A 12,909-nucleotide genomic window follows, 5' to 3' on the forward strand; every position below is an offset into this window, starting at 1 on the left:
TGGGATAGCAGATCCTGCTTTGTTGGCATAGCATGACTGCTCTACATTTTCAAGATTAACTACAGGAAGCATTTTGCCAGCATAGATGTCAAATTTTGAGGTGATAGTTGATTTTGATAGTGCTACTGTAATTATTGGTGCTCTTAGGCTGTAGTTAATTCATTTTTATGACATGGTTGTTGACCAATTTTTGCACTGCAGGGCTCCCTGGGGCGGCCGGATGAGGTGGTTGCAGCAGAAACCCTTGCCAATCACCTGAGATGCAATGCCAGCTTTGTCCAGGACATCTTCCAGGCGCAGTTCAGGTATAGATGGACCTTAAGAGGACCTGATTGGCAGTGTTTTTGGTTTGAAAGTACATTTATTGTATAAATTATGCTGTATGTGCTACACAACACTTCTGGTCTTGTGTTTTGTGTGCATACCCTTATGTCATTTTTGGTTTGTGATTGTGAGTTTATTTTTTGTTGGTTGTATATTAGTCCATTAAGCATGTGCTTTTATAATTTTCCTTGGGCATTTTCTTTGCACATCTTGTGTGCAATATGGAAATTATTGTGATCAAAGCCTATACATGTTTTGACATGGAGTGAAGTCATAATTATCTCTCATCTGAAATTTGTCCATCAAAGAATTGTTGGGCATGACATGTTTTCATCTCTTGCTCGGGCGCTCTATCCCTGTGCAGATGTTTTCAAGCAGTATTGTGTTAACACCTCAGACTGCCAATTCTAGGATATTTGTGGTATAAGTATGTGTAGTATTGCTAGTGATGCTTAGAAACATTGGCTCCCATCTCTTAGTACATTCTGCATTTACAGCCCAAATTGTTAAATTTACCACCCTCTGATTGTTGGCCACAGTGTGCTTGTGCTTGTTTAGACCAGGGCATATGTTGTTTAAACTGTTTAAGTGGTGTTTGTTCTGAAACCAAATAAGTTTGGTACTGCCAACTTATGGCCATGGTGTTTCATCCCTCCCCAGACAGAAAGCTTGGCTGCAAACCATTTTACCACTTCTGTTAGAAAAAGCTGATCACATGGTACTGCTGCTGTCATTCTTTTCTTGACAGGTGCATGGTGTGGTATGATAGGTCTTTTGGGGGTGTAAAGGTCTAAACTACAGCTTTTCTGGAAGGTTAAATTACAGCATCATTGTGATATATTTTGTGATGAAATGTTATACTTCAAAAAAATTCACTTGCATAGGTGTTAACTGCACCACATTTTGATTTATGCAATTTGTATGTGATAGTGATAACATGAAGTAAAATTTAGTTTGATTGTAGCCCACACTTTTCTGCCCTTGTGTTGAGTTTGAGTGCCATTAAAAGCAGAAGGGGCTTTTATCAGTGCTGGCCCTTGTCTTACCAAAGCAATGAGTGGCCAGATTATGTAAGTGTGGAGGGCTGACTGGTGTGTATTTGTGGATGCTTACCTCATTGTGGGTGCTCCACTTGTATGACCCCTGGTCAAGATGTATGCTGTATGACTGGGATGTGTTTGCCAACCACCATTTCTACTGGATGAGTTAACTAAATACTTATTTTGAGCTTTCTTTGATTGATACACCTGATGAATGACATCTTCATCATCCACTCCTTCCATCTGCATGCTTTTGCATTGCTCACCACTGCACATCCAGATGGTGCTTTAAGCTCATTGTCTTATTAGCGATGTCCTGCCAACCGCTGTGTCCAGGACGTTTGCGGAGCTCTGGTTCTGAGCGTGCCTGGGTCGGGTGCTGACATGTATGGCGGACCTTGTATGACGCGACCTTAATCTGATAGCTTGGACCTGACCTCATAGTCTTACCGCTGTCAACACCACCGTGTGCAGCGCATACAGCGCGTTCCGTTGATCGTTATGTCAAAGGGTCGCTCGATGTCGATGCCCGCTGCAAAGGTGATCCGCCCCAGAACCTCTGCCAGGATTGTGCGAACGCCAACCACCTTGGCGGTGGCATTGGACTGTTTAATGATTGAAGAACTTGCGAGTACAGGTTTTTCACCAGACCTTTTTTAAAACCCAGGGTAGTGTGTTTTGGTACATTATGCCGGACATTGTGTTGCGCAAGTTGAAGCCAGTGCCGGGACGTGTCCAGGCTGGGCGTCATTTGTTCCTGGGGGCTCGCAAGGCCTCCCCGCCAGCGTCGCTCCGCTGCCTGCAACGCCCCGGCGCGGCGGCGGCGGCTCCAGGCGGCGCGACCAACGTGGCTCCGGCCCGCCGCCGCGGCGCGCCCGTCCACAGGTCGCCTCAGCCTCCCTGTCGTCAGACAGATTCCCCCATCGCCGCGGCGCGCCCGTCCACAGGTCGCCTCAGCCTCCCTGTCGTCAGACAGATTCCCCCATCGCCGCGGCGCACCCGTCCACAGGTCGCCTCAGCCTCCCTGTCGTCAGACAGATTCCCCCACCGCCGCGCGCACCCGTCCACAGGTCGCCTCAGCCGCCCTGTCGTCAGACAGATTCCCCCATCGGCCGCGGCGCACCCGTCCCACCAGGCCGCCTCAGCCGCCCTGTCGTTGCCAGACAGATTCCTCAGACTCCCCAGACCCGGACCGCAGGTGGAACCCAGGAGACCAGCGGCGTTAGGTCCGGACTAAGAACTGCCAGCTGGCCGAGGGTGGTCCAGCGGCCGAGTAGTGACGCGGTCGCTGAGCTCAGCTGCGCAGGGCCGGGAACTAACGGTAGAGCCTCGCGCGCGGTGCGCACCCTCGTACTGGAACCGATGCGGTCCAAGCTGTATCTGGTACTCTGTAGCCTCTGGCCACAGCTGCTCTGACAGCAGCTGGAGAGGTGTCTCTCCGGTGTCCACGTGGGCCTTCTTGCCACCCTGGGTCCGGTATCCCACCTAAACGCCGGGGTTTTGCAGTGTCCAATGTTTTTCATTTCCGCTTGTTTGACCCTTGTGTTAAGCAGAACCGCTTCGCATTAGTGCTAATTGCCCGTCTTTTAAAACCTCCATGCTTCTGGAGGAAGCACCGGCGGAACCCTATCCTCCGTTCTGTCGGACGTTATGGACATGGAAGCGTGGGGACCGTGGCGATGGGACCCCGCCCCAGCTGTCCGCTCGGCACTCGCCACACAGTGGTGACGAACTGGTCGAGGTATTCCACAATCTCTGTCAGTGAGGCGGGCTTCCTGCTCTTTTGAATACGGCTCAGCAGACTGGAGCAAACGTACGGCCATCCTGGTCAGTGTGGCCGCCCTTTTGTTCTGACTCAAGCTCTCGGTTGATCCCTCCGTCGGCGGGAGCCGTTGCGTCGGTCGCCCAAAGGTCAGCCATCTCGGTACCTTCTCCGGCAACAACCGACAGCGACTGCGGAGCTCACGTGCGCTGCAGTGACGCTCCGTCAGCGCGCCCGATTCCGGGGCTGTCAATGTACTCCGCTTGGTCGAAACAGTGTGGGTTTTCGCCCGCAGAGAGGATTTCCAGCATTCTGGATGGCCTGAGACCCGACTGTGACTACCCTTTTACATAACAACTTGAATGCTCCACTTTTCCGATACGTGCACAGATCTGCACGTGACTTGCATGCAACTTGTCTGTCCGTGCACGGCGGTCCAGGCGCTGCGCGGCGGCGGAGGCGGCTCCCCTGACCCCCGGCCGTCCCAGCGCTCCCGGGACTCCCCCTGGGGGAGGAAGTGGCGTTGGGGGAGGGCGCGGGCCTGGTCTGCGGCGCAGAACGGTCGTGACGTGATCCGAGGCAGCAGCTGTGAATGGGCGGCAATGTGGGCCTTTGAAGCAAGTCGTCTAGCGATGCGCCACTGGTCGTTGGAGCTGCGTCGGTTGGGTAGATTACACGGTGGTATTGGCGTTGGTGGAGCCAACATAGGGCACCCAGCAGTACATCAGCTGCGCTTGTTGGGGACGCAGCAACAAGTGGAATTGCCGGCGGTGCAGTAGTTGACGAAACACTGGGCGGGCTGTTGGCCGGCAAAGCTCGCAGCCGAACGGCCATTACTGGCGCGCAGTGTTGCTGGCGGTGGGTTAGAAGTACCAGTGTTAATGTCTGGCGGAGCCATCAGCCGGGTGATCCAGCGGGCGGCGGCGGCGCCGGGGCTGGCACCCCTGGACCCTGCTGCGGTCCCCTGCCTGACCTAGCGGGCGGCGGCGGCGCCGGGGCCGGCACCCCTGGACCCTGCTGCGGTCCCCCGCCTGACCTAGCGGGCGGCGGTGGCACCGGGGCGGGCGCCCCTGGACCCTGCTGCAGTCCCCCGCCTAACCTAGCGGACGGTGGCGACGCCGGGGCCGGCACCCCTGGACCCTGCTGTGGTCCCCTGCCTGACCTAGCGGGCGGCGGTGGCACCGGGGCGGGCGCCCCTGGACCCTGCTGCGGTCCCCCGCCTAACCTAGCGGACGGTGGCGACGCCGGTGGACGGTCGGGAGCCGGGCTGTGGCGCCGGTTGTTTCACCGGCCCACCGGCTCGGCGGCTGACCCCGGCCACGCCCTCGGCTCAGCGGGCGGGACAGTGTGGGGCCGGCGCGGGATCCGGTGGCCTCGCAGTCCGGCCTGGAGAGGGTGTCAGCGGCGGCCTGGTGGCCGTCGTTAGCCGCCGGAAGTCGCGGCTTTGTGCCCCGAAATCGCCGGTCCGTGGGGTGACACCCGTCGCCACCGCGCGTTGCTTTGCATTGTTGTTTGTGACGCCGTCTTGGAGCCTTGTCTCTAGCAGTACGGATACGATCACCGCTTGAGCCGGCTGTTTCAGGGGCATCGGAGTGTGATTGCCGATCAGCGGCGCATCACACGCCACCCGCAGCGCCTGTATGGCGGCCGCTACGCCGGCGTCGTGGCTGTCGGCAATGGCAGTACGGGGGGCCAGGCTGGGCCGTGGTCGACCTGCTCCCGCGCGAGCCGCCGGTCCTGACGCGGCCGTGTCCTGGCGTTGCAGGTCGTCGGCAATGGCAGTTACGGGGGCCAGGCTGGGCCGTGGTCGACCGCGCCCGCGTGAGGCGCCGGAGTCCTGACGCTGCCTCTGTCCTGGCGTTGCAGGTCGTCGCTCTGCGCTGCCCCAACTGTCGGAAGAGAGCAACACGTTCGACCCGTTTCCTCTGCGTGAGCGTGCCCATCCTGCAGCGACAGTTGCGGCCGCTCATCGTCACCCTGGTCTACGCCAATCAACAGCCGCGGCAGGTACGGCTCCAGTCTTACCACCAATCAGCAGCCGCGACGGGGTGGTTCCCGTCCGAATACACCTGTCAGTCAGTCGCGACAGGTTATTCTTCCCATCGAATCAACAATCAGTAGCCGCGCTGGCACAACTCCGTGTTAACTACTACCAAGCAGCAGTCAACGCCAGGTGCATGTCTGTTCTAATCCACCAATCAGCGGTGTCACGGGTACATTTTTAGTTTATCCCACCAGAGTAGCAAGCCGTGAACAGGTGTGTCTCCCTGGCCTGCGCCGATCAGCAGCGGCAGCAAGCACATCGTCAAACGCAGTCCGCCAGCTAGCGGCGTGGCAGACTTTACCTGTCTTTGTCGCCACCCCTGAGTGACTGCAAACCTATCTGTTGTCGCCACTCCACATGTAACACGTAACGTTCGCTCCGACGCGCTTGTGAGCGCTGGCGGCATCATCCAGTCCGCAGGACCTTGTTGGACCGCGGCACGCGGAAATTCCCCACGCTGTTGCCGTCCGCTGCACGAGGACTCCCTGCAAGATCAACCGTGCCGTTGCCTTTGCTCTGATACGCGGTTTGGGTTGACATTGAAACTGAAGCTCCTGCTCTGATACCACCGGCCGTGGGGCGATAACGTGAGCTGATACTGAGACAATGCGGTGGGACGCGTTCCAGCGAACAATGCTCTTTGTTTGGCCGCTGCAAGACGGTCCGTATGGGGCGGTTTGCAGAGGGCGGGGGAGCTGCCGCATTTCGCGATCGGGGTCCATTTGAGGTCACCGGGTTGTCACGGCCGGCGCCATTCCTCCATGGGGTCTGGGAAAGTCCTTGGACGCCCGGAATGGGCCATGAACTTTCAGGATTTACGGACCCATCAGGCGACCTCGCGGGTTGTTTACGCGTCCGGTCACGATCCGTTACGCCCAATCCATGAACGACCTAAGGGAGCGCTGGTGTTCTGTCGGTGGCATATTCAGGATCAGTCAGTGTCGCATGCGGACAAAATTGAGCAGGTGAGCTTTCATACCGCCGGCCGGTATGCTTTCAACCGGTTCTCACAAATCTTCGAGTTGTGGTGGCGTGTCGCTTCATATGAGTAGTGTTGTTGAACCCCAAGCTGTGCATATTTCTGACGGGTGCGTGAGCATTGCCAGACGTTGTTACCAAGCTGATATCGAGAGATGTCGGGGCGAGGGTCCCCCCGTCATCCGTCATCGGTGCCGGGCAGCGTGACGCCACGCCAAGGTGCACTAGCTGAGCCAGCCAGTGCTGATCCCGTCGTACCACGCGGCCTGTCGGACTAGGAGACGGCATGCCGTTTGCCGTGCGCTACTGGGCGTTCTGCGTATTCTGAGCCTCAGGCCGGCCCGGATAATAGCCGATCTGTTTCTGCCCGGCGTTAGTAACGATGCCCTGCCCGTCATGGAAGCACCGACAAGTCCTCCTTGTCGTTGCCGACCACTGATCAGCGGTCAGCCCGGTGTGTATGCTCTGTGCAACCAAGGTTCGAAGAACGTGATGCGGCAATCTAGAAACGCGAGATATAGCTTGAGTTTGTAAGCGTGCCCGCTTGGTGCGTTAGGAGGCCAGGACTGGTGTGCTTTGAAACGTTAGGGTGGGTGTCTTTCTGGTGACCCCGACGGTGGAGTCCGTGCGCCAGTTTGTCGCTGCACAGCTGCCAAACAACATCTGGGGTAAACAGCCTGGCGCGCGGTCGTACGGTAGTCTGCACGCCCTGTCTCGAGTGTCGGCCGAGGCCTGCTGGAGCGCGGCCGGCCCGCACGGGGTGCCTCTGGCCACACCCTGTCCGCACGGCCGCCGCGCCGCCGCCGGTCGGCGCCGGCGCTCGTGAGGGGGCGGCCGCCGGCGTGTCTGCGGTGCCCGCTCGTGCCTGACCGCCGTCGGCCCGTCCGTGGCCGAGACACACGGCTGGCGTGACTCAGCGGCACGGCCGGGGGCGCGTGGGAGCGGTGGGGCGGCGGCGGGCGCTGGCCGGGCCCCGCACGCTGCCGTCCGGGCCCCGCACGCCCGGCGCTCCTGGCCGCCACCATGTCGCCGGTCACGTGGTGGCCTGACCACCACCGCGTCGAGGTCACGTGGGCCGCACGACGAGGCCAGCGTGATGATTGCCTTGAGCAGAGTCAACAAGACGACAACCTGCGTGTGGCGCGGCTTCGCCAGCGCTCTCCGTGCGTGTTGGCGTGTCCGCTGTCGGCTGATACCCGCGTGGTGGTCACGGTACGAGGAACGCTTGATCTGATATCCAGCGCGTGCTTGTAGTGCTAGGAAGCTCTTCGTCACTTATTCGATGCCTTTGGGGATGATGCGTTTTCGGGAGTGCGCTCCTTTCCCCCCGATGCCGGTCGGCCGCTGTGGTGACCGCTCTCAGTGCACACACTGAGGCCGCAGTAGCCCCCTCGGTGCCGCGTGCTTGATGGCTGCGGTGCTGTATCCGTCTCCAGGCCACCGGCCGGTGGCTGCCTCACAGGTAGCCCCCCTCGGTTGCCGCGTGCTGATGGCTGCGGTGCTGTATCCGTCTCCAGGCCACCGCGAGTGGCTGCGTCCACAGTAGCCCTCCCTCGGTGCGGCATGCTCACGGCTGCGGTGCTGTATCCGTCCTCCAGGCCACCGGCCGGTGGCTGCGTCACAGTAGCCCTCCCTCGGTGCCGCGTGCTGACGGCTGGGGGTGCTGCATCCGTCTCCAGGCCACCGGCAGGTGGCTGCGTCACAGTAACCATCGCGGTGCGACGGTGCGCACAGCTGTTGTCAGTGCCATCTTCTGAGCGTGAAAGCACTTGTGCTGTGATCGCCCCGGAGGGAGAGCTGCCAGCATCTATTGCACCCTAATCACCATCGCCGCTGCGTCATTCTGTGCAGCATGACCCACAGCGTCGTGATTGGCTCAACCGGAGTTTTTCCGCACAACCCAATCAACATCACCACATCACCTCCGCGTCACCGCTGCGGCTGAAATACCACCGTCACGTCACAACCATTACACCAATATCATGGTATTCGTCATCATGCACTATCATCGCCTGCAGTACGGGTCACAAGTCACATCAAAGGTCCACACGCCGCCACAGCCGTGACCCACGTCACCGGCAGGACGTCCCCCCTGCCATCACATGACGTTCTCCAACGCAAGCCTCGCAATCCGGTCTCCATCACCTTCAACGCATAATCCTCCGCCTCCCCCCGAGTGACATTGTATTTCTTTCAACTGGGATTTTCCCTCCATGTTCATAACCCTGTTCTGTTAAAAACGTAACCCTGGCTGCAACTGCAAACTGACCACAGCCGTTCGTGGGCTCTGCAGCCCCAATGGCAGTGATGCTGGCGCTGATGATCGTCCTTCTGATGGTCACCGTGACGGCTACGGTGCCGCTGTTGACAGGTGCTGCTGCTGATGGCCACCGTGACGGCCATGGCGCTGCTGTTGACAGGTGCTGCTGCTGATGGCCACCGTGACGGCCATGGCGCTGCTGTTGACAGGTGCTGCCGCTGATGGTCACTGCGACGGCCATGGCGCCGCTGTTGACAGGTGCTGCTGCTGATGGTCACCGTGACGGCCATGGCGCCGCTGTTGACAGGTGCTGCTGCTGATGGTCACCGTGACGGCCATGGCGCCGCTGTTGACAGGTGCTGCTGCTGATGGTCACCGTGACGGCCATGGCGCCGCTGTTGACAGGTGCGGATGGGGTTCAGCGTGGAGAGCGGCTCATCGGTGGCCGACTTCAAGGCGGTGATCGCGGCCGACACGGGCCTGGAGCCGGGCCGGCTGCTGCTCTGCCAGCTCGACGACGCCGGCTTCACCCAGACGCTGCACGGTGAGAGGGCGTCCCTGGCAGCCCGACCTTCCTGTTGGTAAAGTTGAACCGTAAGTGGTCCATGTGCTCGCACGGTGCGGTTCAAAAACGGTTGTAGGTTTGTTTTGTTGAGCTGGCTTCTAGGCCAGGTGATGGCCCAAATGGTTTGTCATCAATGGTGAATCCTCCCGTCGCGCACTTCGGGCTCGCATTGATATTTGTCTGTGTTTAGCAACACAACTTCTCTGCCTGTAACTCCGATTGTTTGCTTCTGGTTATCCACATGCCCACTCATGGTGATCTTGGCGACTGCTGCTGTGGTTGTACTTGTGACGTCCATCAGATGCATTGCGGATCAGTAACGTGACTTGTTGCGGGTGATCGATGAATGTCCCGGAACTCTTGCTAGATGTTCTAATGGCAGGCGTCCAAATTCGTCCCTCGGATGTACCAGCGTGAGCCGGAGAGCCGAGGGAGCCGACTGGTGAGGTGAAGGTACCACCCCGGACCGCCGGTCCCCCCCCTCAACCCCCACCCCCCCACCCCCCCACCCCCCCTGCACTGCCTGACCCGAGTTCCCTGCCTGCAGACGCCGACGCCGTGTGGACGATCGGTTGACACGAGAGGCTATACTGCATCGAGCTGCCGCCAGATGGCGAGGCGTGCGAGGAGGACGCGCTGGTGACGCTCGTCTGGACCAACCTGCGCCTCTCCGACTCGGGGTGCCGCACAGGTGGGCGCGCCTTCGGAGCGGCGGTCGCCGCCGCTGACGGCGCCGTCCGCAGGCGCGGGTGGAGAGGGTGGCGGGGCGGGGCCGTCGCGCGGGGGGCGGTGGTGTGCGGGCGGCCGCTGCTCGGGCGTTGTACCGGGCGCTGTAGATTGATGTCCTATCTTCCCACATACCCTGCACCGTCGACATCGTATGGCGGGGAAGGGAGGGAGGAGGACCGAGGCTCGCTCTTACCGGCCGTCTGTTTTCAGCAAAAGTTGTTCTGCGCGGCCGTCCAGCGTTTGTAAAGTCCCCCAAAGTCCGTGATTATCCTGCCCGGCACGCGTTTGGATGAGGGTTGGCACACGCTGGCACGATCGGTGTTGTGCTTCCGAGCCATGTTCCGCTGTCTGTGTGCAGACGCTGCCCACAAACGGCCCAGTGCTGGAAACTGTTCCGCAGAGTGTCGTGAAGCCTGCTTCGCGCCAGCTTTGCTGCGTTTGCGGTCATACGAGCAGCCGGTTTTGAGCGCGGACTTGCGTTCGGCTCTGTCGACACTGCTTGCAGCGGCGCCCGCTGGTTGTGGCTCAGCAGCGCTGTTTTGAAGAGCTTCGCTGCCACTGCTTTCGGTTAAGAGCGCGTTGTTTCGTTAGTTCAAGCACCGGCGTTTGAAGTGCTGTGCTTGTGACGGCGACGGTGCCTTATCGTGCTGACAAGGGCTGCGCGGTCGGCCGGTCCGCGCCCTTCGTGGCGCCCCGGGGGCGGGGGGATTGGGGGGGGGGGGACGTGGTCCGGGGCCGCTGAACCCTGCCCGAAGCACGCTGGCCGGCCTGCCGCCGTCGGGCCGGGGTCAGTGGTGTCGCGCGCCCGCGCGACAGCTCGGGGCTCAGGCGCCCGCCCTCAAGATGGGACCTTGGCTTTTTTCGCGAGGTTAGGGACAGTGCACTTTACGGGCAAGCTTCACTAGGCATCTGTACAGCACTCGATGGTGAATGTTATGTGGCGCACTGCGTGGCTGCCACTGTAGTCCGTGAGGCCACAGTGGCCACTGTAGCCTGTAACACTGCGTGGCTACACTGTAGCCCGTGTCGCAGACGGATGCGGACTGTTGCTTTCCCTGACACTCGCTCATGAAATACCCACAGTGGCTGGAGTTGTGTATGACCTCTGGCCAGAGAGGACCGTCTCCGAACTTTTGGACCGAAACATAAGTTGCTCAGTCCGTGAGACGCATAAACATACGCTTTGCTGCGTGCAAAAATGTTGTCCAAACACCACGAACCGTTACAAACACGCCATAGCCATCATCGTGCAGTAACAGGACAACACCGAGGTGCGGTGCCGTTGAACGTGGGGTCCCGATGTACCGAGCCCCGTGGGTGAGGCGGTGCGGGCCCCCGCCGTCGCTGGCCGGCTCCCGTCCGCGTCCGAGCGCGCCGCCCACTGCCGCCTGCTCCGACGCACTGACCGGCTGATGACGGTGGTCCGGGACGGTCCGCCGGCCAGCAGCCCATGTGGCCCTGTCGGCGGCGCGGCGACGTGCCGAGGCCGGCGGCCGCGGAGGTCCGAGCTTCGGCTGACGCTGATGACGCTGACGCACGCTCGGCGGCAGGTTCGGCTCGCCGTACGTGATGCAGGTCAGCCGGGACGTGCTCTACGAGGACATGCAGAAGCTGATGCTGAAGGAGATGGCCGCCAGCGTCAAGCCGGACGTGCTCGCCTTGGCGCAGGAGGTGAGCGTGCCGGCTGTGGTGCAGCACACGGTGGCGGCGCTGCGGCCGCGCCTGCGGTGACTTGTGAACGAGCACCGGCCTGGCAGCCGTGTCAAGCCGAGCCTGGCAGTCGTGTCGGCCGTCGCCGGCCAGGCCGCCAGGTGTCTCTGGTGACGCTGACCGCGGGCGCGCCGCGGGCGCTGCTGTGGGCCGTTGCCGGCCAGGCCGCCAGGTGTCTCTGGTGACGCTAACTGCGCGCGCGCACCACAGGTGCCGCTGTTCACGGTGCGCGTGGTGGACGGCGTGCCGGTGGACCACACGGTTGCAGCACCCGCTCTTCACCGAGCCGGTGGAGGAGGCGCTGTCGGCCAGCGTCGGGCCGCCGCACGTGACGCTCCTGCTGGAGTGGGAGCAGGACGCCATCGACAGGTGAGGGAAAGGGGCGTGTTATGTGACGTCACGGCCTACCGAAAGGTGCGGTGATCAGAAGAGGCGGACGTGTTGACTCTCTGGCTGGTGCTTGCTGAGTGAATGTCGGAACATTGGTGTTGTGCTCTCCCGGATGATGCTCTGGAGTTTCCGCACCAAGGGACTCGCCACTGACCTGACCGGGCTGTTTTCAGTGGTTTACCGGTGTCCGCGAGCTTATGTCCTCAGCTTGACGGTTGTATTGTTGTAAAGTGACAAGTTCTCGGTATGACCGAAAGGCGGCGTGCCAGTCTACCTAAAGGCGTGTGGTCGCGCGAGTCATATCGGGTGGCGTGGCCAACGGCGTGTTTCGTTTTCTGTTGGACGTCTGTATGTTCGTGCCCGGCGGCGGCAGCGGACTCGACCTCGCCGGCACAGGGCGTCCGGTGGCCGTGAGCGCTCCGGTGCCGCGGGCTAGGCTGCCCCGTGCCGGCGGCGGCTCGCGGGTGTCCCTGCCGCCCGTCGGCTCGGTCGGCTGGCGCGGCGCGTGTGCTGACGACCCGGCGCGTCCGGCAGTGTGCTGGCCTCGACGGAGGACTACGTGGAGGAGCATCGGACGGTGCGCGAGGTGGCGCGCCACTCACTCAGCCCGGTCACCCTGCAGGAGTGCCTCCAGCTGTACACCAAGTTAGTGGACAGGGCTGCTGACCCCTGACTCCGACCCCTGGTCCCGGCCCCCGGACCCCGAGCCCCGGCCCACGGCCCACGGCCCACGGCCCACGGCCCACGGCCCACGGCCCACGGCCCACGCCCCGGCCCCGGCCCTGGCTCCCGATCCCCGGCTCCGGCCTCCCACCCCAACCCCAACTCCGACCCCCAGTCTCACTCGGGCATTATGAAATCCAAAGGAAGACCAGCATTGTATTTTAGGATGTGTTTCGTGATTGCGACTGACTCATTGGGTGTCGATCTGGTGTTAAACTTGTGGTCTGATACCGCCGGCTTGGACGCGGCAAGAACGTGTAACGCGCCGCGCGGTCAACTCCCTCCTCCTCGTGGCTCGGTCGGCGTGACGGGACGTACCTCCCGTACGTACCTCCGTGAAGCACGTAAGCATTGCTCCACGACGCAGCAGCACCAGCAGCCGTC

The 12,909-nt window shown here is 61.0% G+C and overlaps 1 protein-coding gene and 1 long non-coding RNA gene across 2 annotated transcripts in view; one reads left to right on the forward strand and one right to left on the reverse strand.

Moving 5' to 3' along the window:
• Positions 1-12,909, reverse strand: part of LOC119090906 (uncharacterized) — a 53,900-nt gene that overhangs the window by 16,402 nt on the left and 24,589 nt on the right. The window lies entirely within an intron of this gene.
• On the forward strand, positions 5,049-9,546 carry LOC119090907 (uncharacterized). Its single transcript, XR_005093321.1, has 3 exons — positions 5,049-5,133; positions 8,814-8,952; positions 9,521-9,546. It is a non-coding gene; the product is annotated as an uncharacterized LOC119090907 (long non-coding RNA).

This window comes from Pollicipes pollicipes, unplaced genomic scaffold (assembly GCF_011947565.3).
Source record: "Pollicipes pollicipes isolate AB1234 unplaced genomic scaffold, Ppol_2.1 Scaffold_3216;HRSCAF=3773_pilon_pilon_pilon, whole genome shotgun sequence".
NCBI lineage: Eukaryota > Metazoa > Arthropoda > Thecostraca > Pollicipedomorpha > Pollicipedidae > Pollicipes > Pollicipes pollicipes.